The 21,781-nt window shown below is 35.7% G+C and overlaps 1 long non-coding RNA gene across 2 annotated transcripts; it reads left to right on the top strand.

Moving 5' to 3' along the window:
- Positions 1 to 11,772: 11,772 nt before the first annotated feature.
- LOC113345543 lies at positions 11,773 to 15,610 on the top strand. Of its 2 annotated transcripts, none has more exons than XR_003358190.1 (2): positions 11,773 to 12,770; positions 15,076 to 15,610. It is a non-coding gene; the product is annotated as an uncharacterized LOC113345543 (long non-coding RNA). The 2 variants fall into 2 exon arrangements; XR_003358191.1 differs by lacking the exon at positions 15,076 to 15,610 and adding an exon at positions 12,879 to 13,699.
- Positions 15,611 to 21,781: the final 6,171 nt, after the last annotated feature.

Raw genomic sequence — 21,781 nt, 5'->3', positions numbered from 1 at the left:
AGTGGTGTTTAAAGTTTTTCCATGGCGAGATTCATAATCAGTGAGAGTCTACCCACGGGTAGCAAAGACAGAGAAGAGAACCTTCATGATGCATGGTGTTACTTTTTTCTAGAGAGAGATGGGGATAGGAAGATGATCACAGAAGACAGAAGATGATCAAACAACCAGTTTGTGATTTCTTTCTGGCAAGTAGGAATAGGATTATAAATGCTTAAGTAAGAAGAAGTGATATCAACTTGAGGTAATTGTTTCTCTGAGTTATATCAGTAATGTTCATTATTGAGTTGGTGTGATGATGAATGAATTTGAGACTGAAATGAGTATAGTATGTAGTAGTGGTGTGAGTTTCACCTAAACGTTCCATTTCTGATTACATAACAAATTCTTCTTCTACCCTATTCTGTGTTTTGCAAAGGGAAATTAATTATCAAACAAAGACTTTCAGTTCATCAAATAACTGCAAATAATGCCAAAAATAGGATGCTAATTAGTTGGATGTGAGTCCATGTCACAAAGAATTCCATATTTGGTTAGTTTGAGATCATTTTCTAGCAAGACCACAGAAACTTCTCTTACATGTGGTTTAGTGCTGATTTTGTAGATGCATGCTAGAGTAATCTTAATGATCAAACTAATCTTTATTAGTTCCTCTTACAGAGGCTATCTTTATTATAGATGTTAAAATGGAAATTACAAACAAACACTCCATCAGTAAAATAATACTTAGAGAAATTGGTTCCACGGGATATTAATTACAACAATGGAAATTAATTTGTTTTCAAGTTTCCTTTTTTAGCAAGCCACCTGCACCCACTATGACAATTAATTAATTGGGATTACAAGAATGGAAATTGGTTTTAAAGTTCCATTTGATGATACTGAGATATGGATTACTACAAGTGTTTATGTGTTCAAACAAACTACACAAAAATGAGAATATAATATAGTCCATCTAAGAATGCATGTAATAAAGAGGTTTATAGAAAACAGCCGAAAGAACAATTATATGTAACAGGAAGGCATACAACAGCCCTGTGTTCAGTGTTTTATGCACTTCCTAGTGTGTGTAAAATTCAAACTATATACTTATATTTCAGTCAAACAAGACTCTTCCGAATATATTCACAAGCAAGCAGCTGAAACTAAGACAAAACTTGATGAAAATAAGAAAAATAAGACTTTGGACATTGAGTTCAGTTGTGCAGTTACTAGTTTGTCATTCTACGTATTTCCTATCAAGCCGGTGGACATTGAGTTCAGTTGTGCAGTTACTAGTTAATAGACCTATGACATGCATATATTCAGGTAGTGCTAGTGGACTGTGAAGATATTGGATCAATAGAGTCATCAAGAAAAATCAAAATGCCGTCGGGATATTGAAGATGACTTTGACTCTTCTCGAACCCGCCCCAAGTGTCCAAAATTATGACCGGAGTGAACAAGAGATTCAACACTTGAGAAACTACAAGGAAAAGAAAGGGTGAGAGTCACCTTAACTTAAGTAAGACCTTTCCTTGTGGTGAATTCTGAATGAGGTTGGAGTGCTCTAAACAAGGAATCCCATTACTGGAAAGCAGAGAAAAAAGTCACTTTTATTCATCAACCTTCTTTGAGAGTCTGGTTAAAACAATATATGCAATTTTCTCTATGGGTCATGTGTGGAAAGAGACAAATAACATAAAAACAAGAAAAAAGAAAAACATCCTTTGTCATTGGGATACTTCAATAACTTAGTTTTGAAATTTGGTGATGTGATGGTTGTAGAAATGAGTTAATTCGGAAATGCTATTCACCTCCATGCTTTTTTCCCTCCAATCTACACCACATATCTAGAATTTAAATCACATATTCAGGTTTAGATTAGAAAAACAGAATAAGGAGATAGAGAATAAGGAGGTGAATAGTACCACCGTATTTTATTTTTCTAATAGCATAAATTTGAGCAACCTTTTTAGCCGAAACAAAATAAAAAGTCAAATGATGGGTCCACTTTATTCTTTTTTTTTGTTTGTTAAACACACTCTATGCAAGCAAGTGCAAGAGAACTCTTAAGATTTTTTGGGATCAACAAAAACAGGTGGAGCAGCGGGAGTTTGCTTTAGAAAAACAAGTACAGTTCCTAAGTTTTGATAGAAGTTTTACACAGTCGGAGCATGGAACCGTGACGTAAAAATGGAAAATATTTCCAGTACTCCTTAATTTAAAAGAAATGTAGAATATAGAAAATTAATACTTGAACCCAAATAAAAAGTTAATTCATTAAGCACACTAAAGTGTCAAGGCCCCTAATAGGGTTACCAAATTGGTTGGTTGTGTACCAAGATACAAAAAAATACAATGTCTTCGGACTGATACACCCCCAATCGATTTGGTATCCTATTAGCAATCTTGTAAAATGTTGGTGACAAGGGATTAAAGCTTTCCATCATTTTTACCAACCCATGGACAAGAAGCATGAATAGAGGAGGTTGCAGAAATATACACTGTACCAAATTTAAATCTGTTTGGTGTATGCAAGAGAGTCTGGTCCATGGCTTTTTAATAAGGTTAAAAAGGGTAATGGGAGGATATAACATATATATATATATATATATATATATATATAGTATTTGGAGGAAAAAGAGAAAAGACATCAAATGAAGCAAACAAGAGAAAGACAATTGTGGAAGCTAGCCAGAGAGAGCCCTACCTATATTATTACTATGTTTGTTTACTTTTGACTCATCTGAGTCGTCTGGATCTGAGTCATTTGGATCTGAGTGAAATCACCTGACTCATCTGGATCTGACTCAATATGTTTGTTTTGAGTCAGATCTGACTCATCTGACTCAAAAAATGTGAGTCAGTGGTTTGGTCCTGTGAGTCAGAGGTATTTTGTTACCTGACTCAAATGGGTCCGAGTTAGGGATTATGTCTGAGTCATACGTCGAGTCAGATCTGACTCAAAATACAAAACAAACGGTCTGACTGCGGACTCAACCCGAGTCAGAGGTTGATTCAGATCCAGACGCCGAGTCAGCTGCAAACAAACAAGATGTATGTGTGTCAGACTTCTTACTCAATTTATGTAAGCAACATCCTTTGCCAAACAAAACACTTAAGTGGGACAACCCTTTGTTTTGAAATTGGGATACTGCAACAACTTGGTTTTCTAATTCGGGACGTTGAAGATGACTTGTTTTACTTTTTTTATTATAAAATTTCAACCCTTTCTTTTTTTTTTTTTTTTTTTTTTTTGCCAAATATAAATAAAATAAAAAAATAAGAAGTCAACAATAGTGGGTCCACTTTATTCCTTTTGTTGTACTTCCCCTCCTTAAAATAAAAACATACTTTGGTAGGGCTATGATGCAAGAGAACTTAATCTTGGGATCAACAAAAAAAAAAAAAAGGTGGCGCAGGAGTTTGCTTTAGAAAACAAGTTTAATATATGGAGGAGGCTGATAAAAGTTTTACGAAGTCGGAGTATAACTCTGACGGATCTGGCGTTGTCGGACCAAGCCCTTTTGTACTGCAACATATATTTCAGTAAGTTTTCGAAGCGTACTAAGTTTTTTGTTTTTGTTTGTGTTCTACGGCATGCATGCTTCGTCTCCTTAATTTAATTCGCCGCTAACATTTTCGAAGACGTCATGCCCAATAGGCGAGATATAAATGTTGGAATTATATCTGCAATTATATATATTGACCATCTCTAAACTTGGATGGTATTCAGATGTCACATGTTTTTACATGAAGATGAATTTGGCTGGAACGGAAGGTATTTGTGTACGTTGAATTTTTCTGAACTGCTGTATTTAATAAGCTAGATTTAGAGCCAGTGATCATAAATAAAGTTGTACCAGTGAAGGAGAACTTGGTAGCAGCAGTGAGAGTGAAAGTTATTGTGGACGTGTTCCAGCTCCAACTTCCTCAAATGGCACTCAGATTCTTACAAGACCCTCTCAATCGCCTCCTTTCTCTCCAATAATTATTCTGGATTTCGGTGAAGAAGAACTCCAATGCAGTGTCTGCAAAGAAAAAGAAGATCGAGTAAGTGTTGATAGCGACACTTATTATGGATGCATGCCGAGTAATGATCATGTGGATATCAATTAATGGAGTAAACAATGAACCCAATTCGTTTATGTAAAACGGCATGCATGGTAGAACTGAAGAACCATGTACATTTTTTTCGGAATGACTAAAATCATCATCCATCCTTGACTAATACGTTGACTTGTTCCAATGGTTTTTCACATGCATGCTTTCTTGCATGTGGATCACTACTCACTAGTCATAATCACAAAACAACTCTAACATGGTTCATCCCATTTCTTTGAAGAAGTCTTTTATCTCCATCAATTTCCAACTTTTTTTCTTCAAAAGACATTAGAGCTAGCCTAACCTTATAAGGCAATCTAGCTAGCAATACCGTGTTTCAGTTGTAAAAGCTGAGTTGAGAAAGGAAAATAAAATAAAAATCAATTGTTGATTCATTCATTACTATCAAATTAGGATAATAAGCCAACCAAATGACAATAACCTAACCATTATCATCTTCAACAAACGATGCACTTTTAAAGGCCACTCCATTTGAAGACATGTTGTTGGTACAGTTACAGTAGTTACCCAATTTTACCACTCTACTAATGTGTACTACAGACAGTGCCGAAGGAGGGAATAATGCAACTTCAAATGCCAACTACAGAAGCAAAGCATAAACTATACAAAGATTAGACTTTGTTAGCGCCATCACGGTTAGATTAGTAATGGGACTGGTCCAGCTAGCCGAGTCTGCTCAGGAATGTTGAGAGCCCAGCTGTGCCATATGCAAAGAAAAACATTTGGGAGTGAAACGGAAGCGGTTTCTTGACTTCTTCTTCTTTATGCGTGCGTATCTTTTAAATTCAGTTGTAAGATCAAAAACTTTTCGAAGTTAAACGGTGAAACAGGACATTCCTCTGATGTTTCCTCGGATGGTAATCAAAAATGTGCTTTCACTACTTTGTCACTTTTCCTATTTCCTATCAAATTGACCAAACCGGTGGACAATAACACATCACAACATGTAAATACCAAACAGCAAGTACGCATCCTTAGAATGTTAAATCAAGGAAAAATAAATAAATGAAAAGAGAGGTAGAGATTCTGGTACGATATCTGTAGATTGTCTAGTTGGGCCTTGGAAGTGGCCAGTTGGTTCCACACCATCCCCTTCTTTCATCTGTTATAAAAATGAACCCCAATTTGCAGCGAGCTTGGTATACGACAACAAAATCCCACATGAACGAGAAAAGTCTAAATGTACCGCCCACTAAACTATACAAAGACCTTCATTCTCACAATTTAATTTATTTTGCTGGGTCTCTCATCTCATGACAGTCAGCTAGCTGGGACTATTATTTTCCAAAAAAAAGTTCAACATTTCTTTCTTTTCCGGTGTACGGTTTTTGAAGCCTGGCATTTTTAGGGGTGATTCCGAAAAAATTAGGGACGACTTTTTTATTCCCAATCCATAACCAAGGTTAAGGAATGTCCAAAAGATAGAAGAATACGTTAATGCGTTCCGTCATCGGAAGTTATTTTGTGTTCGATTGTTAATATTAAATCGGTAGTTAAGTATCATAAAAATACTACCGATTGATATAAATTTGTGCTAAATGCCCATTTGGGACCATTATTAATCGGAAGTTAACGATAAATTCATTTACTACTGATTATAGGCTCAATCGAAATTCAAAAAAAATGGATTTTTGTAAAATCTCATTTTGGGCTACTCTGTATTCGGTAGTTATATAAACTATTTTGACTACCGAATATGGTTGAATATTTGCAAAGAGAGCCACTGTAAAATCGCAAGTCAGGATTTTACCTCATCTACTACCGATTATAGGCTCAACCAAAATTCAAAAAATAGATGATTTTGGCAAAATCACATTTTGGAGCAACTTTATACTCGGTAGTTATATGAACTACCTTGACTACCGATTATGGTAGGATATTTGCAAAGAGAGTCATTGTATAATCGGCAGTCAGGATAACTTCATTTACTACCGATTATAGGCTCAACCAAAATTCAAAAAATTGAGGATTTTTGCAAAATCACATTTTGGGGCAACTCTATATTCGGTAGTTATATGAACTACCTTGACTAGCGATTATGGTAGGATATTTGCAAAGAGAGTCAATGTATAATCGGAAGTCAGGATAAGTTCATTTACTACCGATTATAGGCTCAACCAAAATTCAAAAAATTGAGGATTTTTGCAAAATCACGTTTTGAGGCAACTCTATATTCGGGAGTTAAATAAGCTAAATTCACTACCGATTATGGTAGGATTTCGGTAAAGAGATCTACTGTATAATCAGAAGTCAGGATAAGTTCATTTACTACCGATTATAGGCTCAACCAAAGTGCAAAATCTTATTTTGGGGCTACTCTATATTCGGGAGTTAAATAAACTAAATTTACTACCGATTATAAGATAATAAAAATTCAAAAGATAGAGGATTTTATTTTGGGGATACTTTCTATTTGGAAGTTATATAAACTAAATTGACTCCCGATTGTGGATTAACTTCCCGATTGTGAAGTTATCTACCGATTTTAAAGGGTAGTTTGGCCATAAAAAAACGGGAGATAAGGGATGGCTACATATTACATTTGGGTGACCTTTTTTGCCTGATTGTGTCGCCCCTAAAAATGTCAGGTTTTGAAGGGGCCCGAGGAAAAGTGGTTTTCCACTAAACTATATCCGATTTTTGGTTGTTTTTTTTTTTTGATAAACAAGGAACCTTTTCATTAATGGGATTTAAAGGTTACAATGAGTTTAAGATTGAAAATAAGAGAATACAAAGTAAAAAGAACATACCTTAAGAGTACAATATCGAGAAATCCGACAGGAGAAAAAGGAGGATTACCGGAGTAAGACACATACAAGTATGAATAAGATCCAATTAAATCGGAAGAAGGATGGATTTTCTCGGAATTGAATTCCAACCATTTAGTTAGTTTTTCTTCTTTAGAAAGAAATGCTCCCAAAGTAGGAGTTTGCTCAAATCTCTTGCAAATAGTGATGAAGCTTTCGTCGTCAAAAAGACTACCGATGAATATTTCGTCGCCAAATAAGTTGATGATGAAGGTTCCGATGAAGAGTTCGTCGCCGGAGACAACAAAGATGGAGATTTCTTCGTTGGAGAGCATCACTATTGATCTTAGGACCCAACCCAATAACCCAAAATCGCCAATAAAGCGAAGATAAACCTCAAAAGAATAGATAAAACCACGAAAACGATGTAGATAAGTAGAAAACATAATAAAAACTAAACTAATCTAAAAAGCAAGGAATAATGAAGAAATTTGCTCAGATCTAGTCTAAGAATAGACTAGATCTGAGCAGAGAAGGGTTGTTTTTGATGATTTTGGTTAAGAAGAAAAAGGAGTGAGAGAGAGGTGTGGAACTAGAACTTTACGATTTTTGGTTTTGATGATAAATACAACGAGAGATTATCTCGCAAAATAGACCGAGTGAAGTAAAAAATGGGCACTAAAGACTAAGGGTGCACAGGAACCGAGCCGGACCGACGGACCGAACCGGAACCGGTGGAACCGTACCTGGTTTTGGACCGAACCGAGGTACAAGGTACAGGTACCGGTCCCAAAAATAGGAACCGAGGTCTGGGAGGTACAGGTACACGGTCCAATACAAGTACTGTGCCGTACCGGACCGAAAGTCCCGAATTATATAAACCGTTAGATTTGGAGGATAAGGATCAGTATTAGCCGTTAGATTAAAGGGGATATATAAACTAAGGGTTAGCCGGTTAGGGTTTCAGTTTCCTACTTCCCTTTCTTTCTTCTTCTGTTCTTCGCCTCTGGCGATTCTGAAAGTTTTGACAGATGAAATTAAATTATGAGATCGTGAGGGTTGAGCAGAGATCAAGGCATATTTGAGGATGAAGATTAGGGTTTCTGATTCGGGAGTTTGATTTGAGAAATTGAAGGGTTAGGGTTCATGTGTTCTTCCCCAACTTGAGATAAGGGTTTGAGAAGAATTGTTAACGATATCGAGTATCTGTTGCACACAGAATCAATGGGTTGTTGTTTAAATTGATGTTCAGAAGCTGTTGATGTTAGGTTGAAGAGTTAGGGTTTCACAAGAGGAACTCAAATCAATGAGATTTAGAAGTTGAATTTAAGGTTCTACATGGATTATTAGAGACTGTGTTTGGTCGAATTGAAGAGTTTGAATGCATGTTATAAAATTGAATTGGAAATTCAGCTTTTCAGAGGATTCTAACGCTTGGGTAAGATTCCTTTTTCGATTAAGTTTAGGATTTTCGTTTCAATTGGTAGATTATTGATTATCTTGAGTGTATATGAATGTATGTGAATCTGTGAGTTATAGTTAAGATAGTTGTTTGGTATAACTGGCTCTAGTTGTCAGAGTTGGAGATGATTGAATTGGTTAAGTGTTTGAGAAGTTGAATTGTATTAGGTTTAGTGATTTATTAGATTGCTGGAGGTAATGAAATTGTTGAGCTGAGTTGTAGTTCGGGAAGAAGAGGAGTTGAGTATGCAGCTGAACTTTAGTTCCAGGGATGGTGGTGCAGATTATGTGAATAGAGCTGTAATTTCTTAGAGTTGCAGTGAGGTTTAGATTAATGGAATAAACTAGTGTTGGGATGATGTTGTTAGTGATGCAGAAATGGAGATAGTGGGATAAAATAGTTAAGCTGAAGCTACAGGTGGAGTTGTAAGTTGATGAAGGTGATGGCTTGGGTATCTTTGGAGTGAAATGGTGATGAACTGATGAAGTGTTACATGTTTGAGTAATGGAGTTTTAGGTGGTGCAGGTTTGATTAAATCCAGAGTTTTAATGACAATGATGTTGCTGCTGGAAAAGTACCGACCGTTACCGGTCCCGTACCGAAACCGTACATGTACCGAATGGTACCGGAACCGAGGTACACGGTACCGGTACCGGTCCAAAATCTGGGAACCGACCTCTGGGAGGTACAGGTACTCGGCCTCGGCGAGAACCGAGCCGAACCGTACCGTGTGCACCCTTACTAAAGACCGCCCCTGTTAATCACGTGATGGACAGGCCCACTTTTTTGTTTCGTTCAGGATTATACTTCGGGAGAATGTCTGGTGTATATAAAATTACACTTTTTGAACGACCTATTTGGACATAGTTTTGTTATTTATGGTAGGTTACAATTTTTTTGTTTTTTGAAAAAACATAAAAAATTATTTATACAGAATAAACAGTACAATATTTTAAAATTTCAGCCGACCAACTAAAATAGGCCTTTTTACGAACTACCATGATCTGCATTCATCCCCTCCTCTGATTTAATAGACATTTCATACCTATCTCTATAAATGAAAGGAGTGAGAACCCAAATAGACTCATTAAACTGTTGCTGCCATTCATTCATTCATTCTAACATATTTAGTCAGGGCATCGGCTACTCTATTATAGACTCTTAGACTAAACATGACTTCAACTTCATTCAGACTCTTAATTAAACCGAAACACTCAAACTGAAGATACTTATCCTCCCACCTGATAGACTCTAGCTAAATCTTGCTCAAAGCCTCAATTATAGTTTTATTGTCTCCCTCCAGGACTACCTTACTAATATTCTTATCCTTTGCTCATTAAGCAGCTATAAGCAGAGTTAAAGATTCAACTTGATAAACATCCCTTGCTCTCAGTGTCCAGGCCATAGCTTCCAGAAACTCTCCTGAGTGATTCCCAACCACAAAAGAAACACCAGATTTATTAAGTATTAGGCATAAAGGAAGCATCAAGATTAATCTTTAATTAACCAATTAAATAGACAAGGATGCCAATAGTTTCTAATGCAAGTGATATAAATTGAATTATACTTAGATGCAACGCTAGGATGTGAATAACTGCAAATTCTATCATCATATAAATTTTGTGGATGGATGCAAATCTTATAATCATGGAAAAACATATATTTGTTGTACAACAGTCCTAGGCGATTGAAGTTTCCCATCAAAGATTTGTAAACATTGATTCTTCCAAGTATGCCACATCGTTATCACAATCAAATTAAGCATCTCCCCTCAGCCACTTGAGACTAGGTTATGCCTATTAGTCCAAGACATAATATGATATTGCAAGGTACTAAATTTGCAAGCTTCCTGAAGATTTGTATTAGACATCCAGACCATATAGCTCAAGTAAATGGGAAGTAAAACATCATATATCTAGGATATTACAGAGATATTTCTTCAATCGATTAGCTAAAATCTTGGAAATCACTTTATACGTTATATTACAGAGTTGGTGAAGGAGCTTGAGGCAGCATATGTTGGTTGTTCAGCAATAACACCTCAATGCAGTCTTGCTATTCATGTCCAAGCCTGTGACAGAATCCACAGAACAATCTAGGTAGCTCTTGATAAACAAAGTCAAACCAGTTAACACTCTATCTATCATTAGTTGCATAAGTACCAAATGGCAGTGGTTGAGAAATATTCATCCTGAGCCTTATTTTCATGGAGCTGTAACCATTGAAGTGGTGAATGGGATCATCATAAGCTATTAGTTCTCCATAAACCCGAGTGTTCTTCATGATATTAATGATTCTGGTCTGTTCAGGGAATAGTTTGTGAAGATTTATCTCAAATATCTCAGAGGTAATTTCAAAGTGTTGAGGGAGAACAGAAAAGTAACATTGTTGAAATAAGAAGGTATCTCCGTAGATCACCCTGGTTCCTTGCCTAAGAACATTAAACATATCAATACTTGATTCAAACTTAATCAGATAAAAACCCCTATCATGCTTGCTTACAGAAATCTCACCAAGCAGCTTCCATCTATATTTTAAAGCATTTCTTAAGTGAAAGGAATTTTTGTTCATTTTTATTAAAAAACAACCAACTAATTGGTCTTTCCAAAGCCTATCAGGAATAGAAGCATTCCTAGCATATTACTAAGAAATGTATTATAAGAAACATCTCTAAATACACAGCTAGACATAGAGATAACAACATAAGGTTATACAGAACAATAACCAGAATTGGAACAAAATAAGCAAGGACTAAGGGTGAAATAAGAGAGAGGTTGAGGCAAAGAGGTTTGATTGAGCAGTATTTATAAGATAGTGAAAGGAGAGAAATTTGTTTTTAAATGAAAATAAGATAATAAAATTTTGGTTCTGTGATAATTAGGTTTTGCAGAAAATATGGGGTTGTATTTGATGAATTGATATTGGTTACAGCTAAAATAAGGCTCAAAATTACTTATTTTAATCTCCTATTGCCACTCCAAAATCTTCAGCTGAAAAGGGGATATAAAAAAGATTCTGAGAAGACAACAATACATTAGGGGGATGAACAGTGTTCCTTGGAACTTGTAGAGAAGACCAGCCGCATTGAGGACCTTTTTGTCTCAGCAGAGAAGGAAAGGTCGTGATAAGATTGATCTTCGAAGGGTATAACTAGAGCTAATTTTGAGGGAAAATCAAATCCGTGAAAGAAAACCATCAAGTTCGTTAAATTAATTCTTCAGAGTTTATCATCTGGTAATCAATCGAAAGAAATTCCATTGAAGAGACTACAACATGAAGAAGTTTGGTTCAAATCAGCAGCATCAAAATTAGTTTTAGGGAAAAAAACACCAACAATTAATCAGACCACCACAAGGTTAATCGACTACATCGTTACAGACCGGTGGATATGAGGTTTAGCTGAAGAGAATTTGAACAATCATAATAATTGGATTGGGTATTATTAGGGTTGCAGATGATGAAGATTTTAGTTTTGACGAAGGGTGAGTTGAATCGGTTTTTCGCTCGATTCGCAGAGCTTATTTAGGATTGAAACCCTATTTCACATCTTGTTAGTCTTCTTCATTTCACCAAATTTCCAATAATGCGCTCATGAACGGATTTTCTTTTGTTTATCTTCTTCTTTGGCTTCAAATTTGTTTTGCCTTGATTTTCTTGCCTTGAAATTTTCTTTGCCTTTTCTTAGTTGCGGTTTTGACTTGGTTGATATCCAAAACTTGGAGATTTCTTTGCTTCTTACTTAATTATTTATACTTATCACATATCTTCTTAACGGCACCTTCAAGCACTACTCCCGAAAAATCAAGTTGTGTTGCCAAATCAAGTTGGGTTTAAAATTGTGACATTTGGGAAATTTCAAAAAAATAAATTAGATTTAGAAAGAGAGAAATAGAGAAATTTAGATTAAGAAAAAGAGAATTAGAGAAAAAAATTTGTGTAAAAAATTTTGGGGTAAACATTTGAGTTTGATAAAAAACTAGCCGTTGGCGATAGAATTAACATTTGTGTTTATCGCTGGCGTTATTCATAATATCGACACTAGAAACTCTGTCGCTCAGTGATTTTTCCGTAGTGGTACAATCCGTTTACCATGCCGCCTGGTATGTCAAACATCATTTTTCGGCATGTGCAGGAATAGGCCTAAACAATGGTCATTTGGTAAAAACCTTGTTTTCTCCTTCATATTGATCAGGAGTGTTAATCCTTCTCCCTACACGAAAGAAAAACCTAAGAACTAGAGAAGAGGAGAGCTTGTGAGATTATATCATGTAATCATGATGAGGAGTTGTATGAAGATATCCTTTTCCCTATTTTCTTCTTCATCTTGGATGATTTGTTATCCATCTTTCTCAAGACAAAATTGTGGATAAATCTTTGGAGATATTGGTGAGAACAGGGTTAGAGTTTCATCGAAAGTGTTGTTGTTGAAGAACTATGGAGTGGGATTGCAAGCAAAGGTAAGAATCATTTCCCCTTGATTGAGTTTGAGTTGATTTTGTCCTAATGATACTCCTCAATTTTATGAAGAACTTTAGTATTGATGCTGGTGGTTTATTTAATTTTAGGGCAATGGGTAATTCGCAAGGAACATCAATTTTATGTATAAATGCCTTTATTTGAGAATTTTAAAATTAGGGTTCATCATGAAATTTAGGGAATTCAATAGAAACCATGTTCTTCTATGAAAATATGGATTGGGTATTTTGGTTTGTTGCTTAATTTGTGGTTAAAAAGATCTTGGTAAGAAATTGCATGATTTGATTATAAATCGAACTTTGAGAACCCTAGAATCTTTGTTTTTTTTTTTTCTAATGATATCTTTAAATTTAACTGTTGGAATATATGAAATTTGAGTATGTCGTAGTTTATCTTGTTATAGGAGTACAGTAAAAATTTTATGCGGATCAGGTCACCTTTGCTACTTCAAAGCTTGCACAAGATATGACTGGTCTGTAGAGTTTAAATCCCGAATAGGGGACTGATTCCTAATTATCTCATTCTCCGCTCGTCGGATAAAGCTGAAATTTTAGTATGATGTTTGTATCTATGTAGGTAACCTACTTTAGAAATTTCATGACGTTCTGATGACTTTAGGTACACCAAAGTGTGAGGAAATCATAACTGAATTCTGTGTGTTTATACCAAAATCAGCCATGTTGTAATGCGCATATCTTTATAACCGTTAGAATGTGCTGATTTTCGAATATGTTGTGGTAACCTGAGTTATAAAACTACTGTAAAATTTTCAAGACGATCGAATGTCATTTGTTACTAAAAGGTGTTGCTATACTGTGACTTAATTTCGTAAAGCACTGACAGTCATGTTTACATTAATATGAACGGTTGATGGTGTATAATGAGCAAAAGGACCTGTTTTGATGTCCAATGAAGTTTTATAGTTATAAGTTGTAAATGTGGATCTTCTATTGGTGTATCATTGATGAAATCACAAATTTAAATGGATGTGGTTAATAGTCGACTTGAGTTAATAAGGTTGGGTATGACACTTGTACCATCCCATCAACTTAATCATTTCCTAAATTATTGAATCAATAGTTGATGTGCTTTCTAATACAGTTGCATTTGCCCTGCGTAATCTCGCATTGATTCATTTTGCTTAAGATATCTAGAAAATGACTTTAACAACAAATGATGTGATAATCTTATTTCATGTCTCTTCTCGTATTTACGTGGTATGAAATGAATTATGTATTGTGCTGGATTAGTCGGTAGTAAGTACTGTGTTGATGCTGTTTAAGCTCGCAAAAAAGGGTATTTGTTTATCATAACTTATTACAAATGCAATGATTTTTACTTAATGGGTGGATGTGAAATCTAATGATTTTAGTATCTGTAGTTGAATGGTTTAGACCATTGTTCTTATTTAATTATCTACATTCTTTTGTATGAGCACTTCTATTGACGTGGGAGTGTGCTTTAGTATGAAAAGAATTTGGTCTTTCCATTGATTGATTGATTTTTTTTTTTAACCTGAGATGTTTGTGAATGATGAAACGTACTAGACTTGAGACTTATACTATATAAATGCTAGATTATGTTTGGAACACTTGGTCCGAGCAAATATAGATGATTGCACTGTGACTACTCTTAAGGTGTTGTCCACCACAACGTTCTCCAGACCATTTTGCACAGCAAAATGAGTGAAATTGATTGCATCCATTGTATTAAATATTTTGTTCTTGCAATAGTTTGCTTTCTAAACTAACGGAATGTATTTGACATGATAATTTGTTGTAGAAATGTAAAGAAAACAAGAACCCAGACGTTCAATTTTTGCTAGTGGTAGGGTTACTAAATATCTTCGAATTCCTCCATTTTAGCTTCCTTGGTTTGATCTGTATGCTATGTCAATGATTGTTTTGACTTGGTCTTAAACGCATATTTATCTTATTTGTGCTATTACGCCCTGTCGGACCTTTACGTCTATTGTTTAGTACCTACTATTAGATTTCTGGGAAAGCTATTATAATTGGCTTATTGGTCTGTGAAGTGATTAGTGACGACTATTTGTGGCAATAAAGAAATGACAAATGTTTGCTGATTAAACCTCATTTGGACTTGGACAAAATGGAGCATGTTCTTCTGTGGATTACATGAGGTCCTAATGAAATTTAGGTTTACAAAGATGGGCTAGTGTCCCATCTTTTCTTATTAATTATTGTCTAGTAAGATTTTTACCTCTGATGATGCCACTTTGTATTTTGATGACTTTTTCTTTTATAATGAAAATGTATTTCATAGGGTCACTAACACTAAGCAGGACTAAGCTGTGTGTATGGGTGTCGATGCCGTGATCCTAACTTTAGAGTTTTGTTATAACTTCACCGGAATTAATAATGGAGTGATGTTAGGACTTGACCTATGTGCTTGATATGCTAGAAGATTCAAGAAAACGCGAAGTGATTTGTCAGATGGCTTGTCCATTTTACATTGGCCTCATGGTATTATATGTTTCGCCTCTACCATATACCTTGGCACAATACTTATTAGGCTGAACTTCATATAAATTCATCGTAAGTAATGATGTTTGTGGATTTGTGTAACTCTTCATTATAATCTGATCTTGAAATAAATTTTATGTGGTTTGTCTATATAGTCCAATATACGTAATTTTTGTTAATGGCCCGACAATGGGTAAATTTATCTATCTCGTAGTGGTAAGTGTATTATATGGTCCTAACCTTGCTGGAAGGTCTTGTATCTATTTTTTTGACTTTCCTTGTTACTGTTATTTGTGTTTATATGAATGCAGAATGTCGAGTCCCCTCTGTGGTCAGTTGCTTGTCATTAATTCACTTGATGTCATATAGGATATTCTCGTTCTACGCAGTTTTATATTTCTGGGTGCCTTTGGCTTTCAGAGAGTAGTGCTTTTAACGTATAATTCGTTATATACACCGCAAATTAAATAAGTTTGCTTGATATCATCAAGTGAGAGATAGTTGCTACCATTGTGTGTAGAGCTGGCAAACGGGCGGGCCGGGCTGGCTTGTGACCAACCCGCGGGTTACGGGTTAATACAAGCCTAAGCTTGCGGGTTGAAATTCTTCACGGGTGGTCATTTCTCCAACCCGTGCCCGTCCCGGGTAAAGCTTGCGGGTTCACGGGAGCTCACGGGTTAGCTGGTTTATGTTGAGTCAACTCGCCAGAAATCGATTTCTGGGCTATTTCCGGGCCTTCCGGCCACATTCAGGCCACATTCAAAAACTCAAAATTGCAAAACTAAACTAATTTTGCATTTAAAGGATTAAAAGAACACAAATTACAAATACTAGTCATTAGTAGTTTAAATACTTTAGTTACAGTACTTCATCAGTTCATGTCATGATGATATTTTCCACAAAGAAAAAAAATCCTCCGAGACTGTAGCAATATCATTGTTTGTAATTTGTATCACCAAGTGCGACAATAAAGATATTAACAACCACTTCCTGCACAAAATATATATTGTGTGGTTAATCAAAAAAAGTGTTAACTGTCCAAAAAAACATCTCCAATCTCTTTTCTATGCAATATTTGGAGACACTGGTAAGTGATAAATAACTGTCTGTCCAAAAAACATCTCCAATCTCTTTAGTAACACCTGAACTTGACAAATTCTTTCAAAATACAGATTGGAAGTAGGATACTTACTACCAGAAAATATCTCTGTGAGATCATGAAACACCTTGAGAAACTTTGTGACTACTTCAATTTGTTCCCATTCTTCATCAGTTGGACAGTCTGAATCCACCAACTTCAAATGAGAGAAAACTGGCTTATACAGGATACAACTATCTAACATAAGATAAGTTGAATTCCACCTGTGTAAAACAAACATTCAGTGAGTATATAATAAACATTAATACAATTATCTAACTTTATAAGTTATAACAGAAACAGAATAGAAGTGGAATCCCACCTTGTCTTTACGTCTCGACGAATACCCCTTTTTATTCCAGACATTCCTAAAGTATTAACAATGTCCAAGAACTTTTGTTTTCTTACTTGGGACTTTTTAAGGGACTTCACTGACGCTCTTATCTTAAGCACGGCTGGATCAATCTTCTTAAGTCCTTCTTTTACAATAAGAGCTAAGATATGAGCACAACAACGCACATGAAAGAATTTTCCATCGTTCAACAAGATCTTCTTTGCAACAAGTCTACTCTTCATAATTCCAGCACAAGCTCCGTTATTTGCAGCATTATCCAAGGTGATGTTGGATACCTTGTCTTCAATTCCCCAATCTTCTATCATAGCAAATAACTTAGCAGAAAGGTGTTCACCTGTTTTGAGGTAGTAGAAAGGAGAAAAGTTATCATGAATTTATATTGAAGAATAAGATAAAGAAATAACAGTAAGTGCTTCACCTGTATGAGGTGGTGGAAGAGGACAGAAATTCAGAAGCTTCTTTTGCAACACCCAATCTTGATCAAGATAGTGCGCAGTTAAGCTTATATATCCAGTAGTTGTTACAGAAGTCCACATGTCTGATGTTAGACATATCCTACCTGTAAGGGTGAGACATACACATTAGCACATCATATTAATCAATTACTCATACATAAAAGTATAAACAAAACATATGGGTCATTAGGATTTGAAACTTTGAATCATACCTGGAGCAAGTTTCAATCTGTTGCGAATAATTTCTTTTTGTGCTTTATGTTTCTTTACTACATCGGCTTTCCCAGTATTCCTTGATATTGGTTTAGCATCCTCATTTAAATAAGTACATATATCCCTAAATTCTTTCCACTCCACCAAAGCAAATGGAACATTTCTTGCAATGAGTAATGCTGAAAACAGATCTCGTAATTTCATCTGATCAACTTTGCGTACGCGGGTAGACAACTGGCCATTGTTTGCAGATAATATCATCTGCCCTACGTCCATAGACTGACGGTTAGGGCACTTATGCCTTTTCATGGCTGAGGTTCCACCTTTTTGTCTTTCATATTTATATCCTACATTACAAGCCTTGCACACTCCCTTCTTTGTTCCATCTTTATATTTAACAAGTTTAAAAAATTCTCAAACTTGGGATCTAAGTTTATTTTTCTTTCCACGTGAAACTGGTGCAGGACAGGAAGGTGCACAACCAACAGTTGGATCCTCATTCACAGAATCTAGCATCTCAACATCATCATCCTCACCATAACTACTCATAACATCATTATAATGGTCTTGTAACTCTTGTTCTTGTACACTTGACATACTGGACACATCAGAGAGAGTAACCTAAAAACAATAACACAATTGACAGTCACAGATTCATAGTAACATTATCAGTTTATCACAATTCACAGTTTTACACACAAATGGAGAGCATAATACCATACACATTATTATCTTGAATAAGATGATATCCAGCTTTAACAACCAAAACCCAGTCATGGACTTGGAATGTTGGATACTCAACAAAGAAACATCAAGCAAGGAAGTTCACATAATAAACCCCCACTTTGTTATTTCAAGGTAGGAGGTAGCACACTAGCACTAGTCAGTAGTCACTACTCACTAGGTCTTGCCAAACATAGCATACAAAATTACAAATATACAAATGCAATCATTGGAGAATTGAGAATTGAGATGAATGAAAATGTAAAGAAAGAACCAACTGTAATTGTGTCTGTAACACACTGTATACATGCTCTAATTAAAATAAAATATGCACAATCACATATTCACATACATAAGCAAATCCCTAATTAAAACCACATAGTTTGAGCCTTTGAGGCTTTGAGCTAATAAAAACATCCATCCAAGATTCCTAATAAAACATATGCACAATCACATATTCACAATCACATACATAAGAAAATCCCTAATAAAACCATAGAAAATATTAAATTCAAACCAATCTTTAATCAAGATGTTATACCTGAAGATCTTTGAGAAATTACTGCACCTGGAGGCTGGAGAGGTCTTCCACACAATATTAAAAAGAAGGGAACTTCAATTGAAACCTTAACATAGAAATTGAAGAAAGGAGTTACTGGACAATCTATCAAGAAATTAACCTCTAACAATTCAAATAGAATCAAAGTGATGGAGAAATTCAAATTACCTGAAGATTAATTTGCACCTGAAGGACTTCTACATTCAAAATAAATAAATAATTAATTCAAACCCTAACATCCAAAAAATTGAAAACAAAACAAAAAGAAATTAACTTTCGAAAACCATAACATTACCTGATGAGTGATGAGAACTGAAATCAAAAATAGGGTTTTGAAGATACGAAGAGAAATAGGGTATGAGAAAAGGGGTTTCCCTCTTTCACTTTCAGACTTTCTCCCACACCCACAGTCCCGCTTGCTTACACAGAGAATACTCAAGAGTCAAATGACTCAAATCCTTCAAGATCGAAGTAGTAGCAGACGGAGAAGACGAAAGAACTTTCAACTTTGTCTGTGAACTTTGCCGCTGGGAAATGCTGCGGACGGAGAAGAAAAGAGAAGAAAAGACGAAGTAGGGTTTTTTTGTTTTTATACCATGGAAGATGAGCGAGACACGTATAGTATTAGTGACACCCGGCAAAAACGAAGTGCGGGTTAACGGGTTAACCCGTGATTGTACGGTCCGGGCCGGGTTAACCCTTTTTTGACGGGTCACCATTTCTCCAACCCTAACCCGGCTTGTCTAGAAACCATCCGGTTCGGGTTTTCACGGTCCTGGCACGGGTTAACCCGCGGGTTTCAACTTGTTTGCCAGCTCTAATTGTGTGTATGAAGTTCATACTATCTAAACAAAAACTGACGAACTACGGTCGTGTTTGATCTCTTCGAATAAAGAAAAAGGTACGTAGGCAGCCGCTATAAGGTTCAGCACAACTCCGTAAGGTTGTGCATATCGTTCGAAAGGGGTTGGTTGCTGCTTTGCATTTCATACCATCTATTCTGAGATGATTGCAACACTGTCATTGGATTCGAAGATGATTGCAACACTGGCATTGGAAACTGGCCAATTTTTATCTTTGGTAACTGGTCGATTGTATGTTGGCAACTGGCCATCCTTTAATATTGGCAACTAGCCATTTTTTATCATCGACAACTAGCCGATTGTAGGTTGGCAACTGGCCATCTTTTAATATTGACAACTGACCAATTTTTATCATCGATAACTGGTCGAAAGTGGGTTGGCAACTAGCCATCCTTCAACATCAACAACTGGCCAATTTTTATCATCGGCAGCTAGCCAATAGTGGGTCTAGCAAATGGCCATATAAATTATTAGAATTGGCAACTGGCCATATAAATTGTTAGGATTCGCAATTGGCCATATAGGTAAATAGCGATTGGTCATCCGTCACCATTGCAATTGGCTGATGGTGTCTAGTATTTGAAAGAAATTGTTTCCTCATAAAGATGGAAAATATTTGTAGACCTTTGAATTATAAAAGTATATGTGTTTGTTTATAAAGCATTTTGCGATAATTCAATGAACATTTTGCAGGTTAAATTTGAATTGGTTCCAAAAATTTGAAAGTCCGGTTTCTCGAGTGGCGTATCAGAAAGTCGGAACTTGTCAAGGGTGGCCGAAACCCGGTTTCTTGGAAGTCCAGATTTTCTGGTGCACTACAGTAACAGTTCTCCTAGTATGTGAATTGGTATGCATACTGTCCTGTATCCATATTTACAATAATTATCTCTCTCTCTCATAATGGATTCAAAATATTACACAACTGACCAATTTTTATCATCGATAACTGGTCGAAAGTGGGTTGGCAACTAGCCATCCTTCAACATCAGCAACTGGCCAATTTTTATCATCGACAACTAGCCAATAGCGGGCCTAGCAAATGGCCATATAAATTATTAGAATTGGCAAATGGCCATATATATTGTTAGGATTCACAATTGGCCATATAGGTAAATAGCAATTGGTCATCCGTCACCATTGCAATTGACTGATGGTGTCTAGTATTTGAAAGAAATTGTTTCCTCGTAAAGATGCAAAATATTTGTAGACCCTTGAATTATAAAAGTATATGTGTTTGTTTATAAAGCAATTTGCGATAGCTCACTGAATTCGAATTGGTTCCAAAAATTTGAAAGTCCGGTTTCTCGAGTGGCGTATCAGAAAGTCGGAACTTGCCAAGGGGGGCCGAAACCCGGTTTCTTGGAAGTCCAGATTTTCTGGTGCGCTACAGTAACAGTTCTCCCAATATGTGAACTGGTTTGCATACTGTCCTGTATCCATATTTACAATAATTATATCTCTCTCATAATGGATTCAAAACATTCCTGAATAACATATCACTGCTCCAGACTATTTTCAAATGATTAAATCTTGAGTCATAATTAGGTCATAAGCAGTTAATTGCTTTTCACCAAATTAATAAATTATGAACGAATATTCTTAAGCTTAGCATATTTGGAGAATGATATTCAAGATAAACTTGACTCGAAATTTCTGTTATGCATGTATATCTAATTTAGTCATGCAAAAATGTCTCATAGATATAAAGGTGAACACTTGAGAAATAGGTGGTTTAGTCTTCACTTACCTTTATTGAAGAAGTTCTCTAGATCTCCAGTTGATCTTCGCCTTCAAAGGGTGGAATGCCGTGATATCCAATTCTTAACTACACACTTATATCCTAATCCGTGACTGACTACATGTAAACTAGAAATCAAGATATAGTTGTGACAAGTAAAATTGACAGCAATCTTGAGATAGCAACACTTGTGAGTTTGACCGAGCAATGATCTAACAATCTCCTCGTTTATCAATTTTAGTGACAAAACTATCAATACATATGGATTAAAAAATAAAGCTTCAAAACTCCAGAATCCACCATGCTTGATTTCCTTTGTTCTTCACTCCTTGACTTCTTCGTTACTTCAAGTTTCAATGATTCTAAATATGTTAAAATCAACATCGTTGTTGTTGAAGATTCGTAGCGATAACAACTTTGAAAAGAGATTTTCAATCGTCGTTATACAAAAACATGGTATTA

Source organism: Papaver somniferum, unplaced genomic scaffold (genome assembly GCF_003573695.1).
Source record: "Papaver somniferum cultivar HN1 unplaced genomic scaffold, ASM357369v1 unplaced-scaffold_81, whole genome shotgun sequence".
In the NCBI taxonomy this organism is placed as follows: domain Eukaryota; kingdom Viridiplantae; phylum Streptophyta; class Magnoliopsida; order Ranunculales; family Papaveraceae; genus Papaver; species Papaver somniferum.
This window is presented reverse-complemented; position numbering and strand designations above follow the sequence as displayed.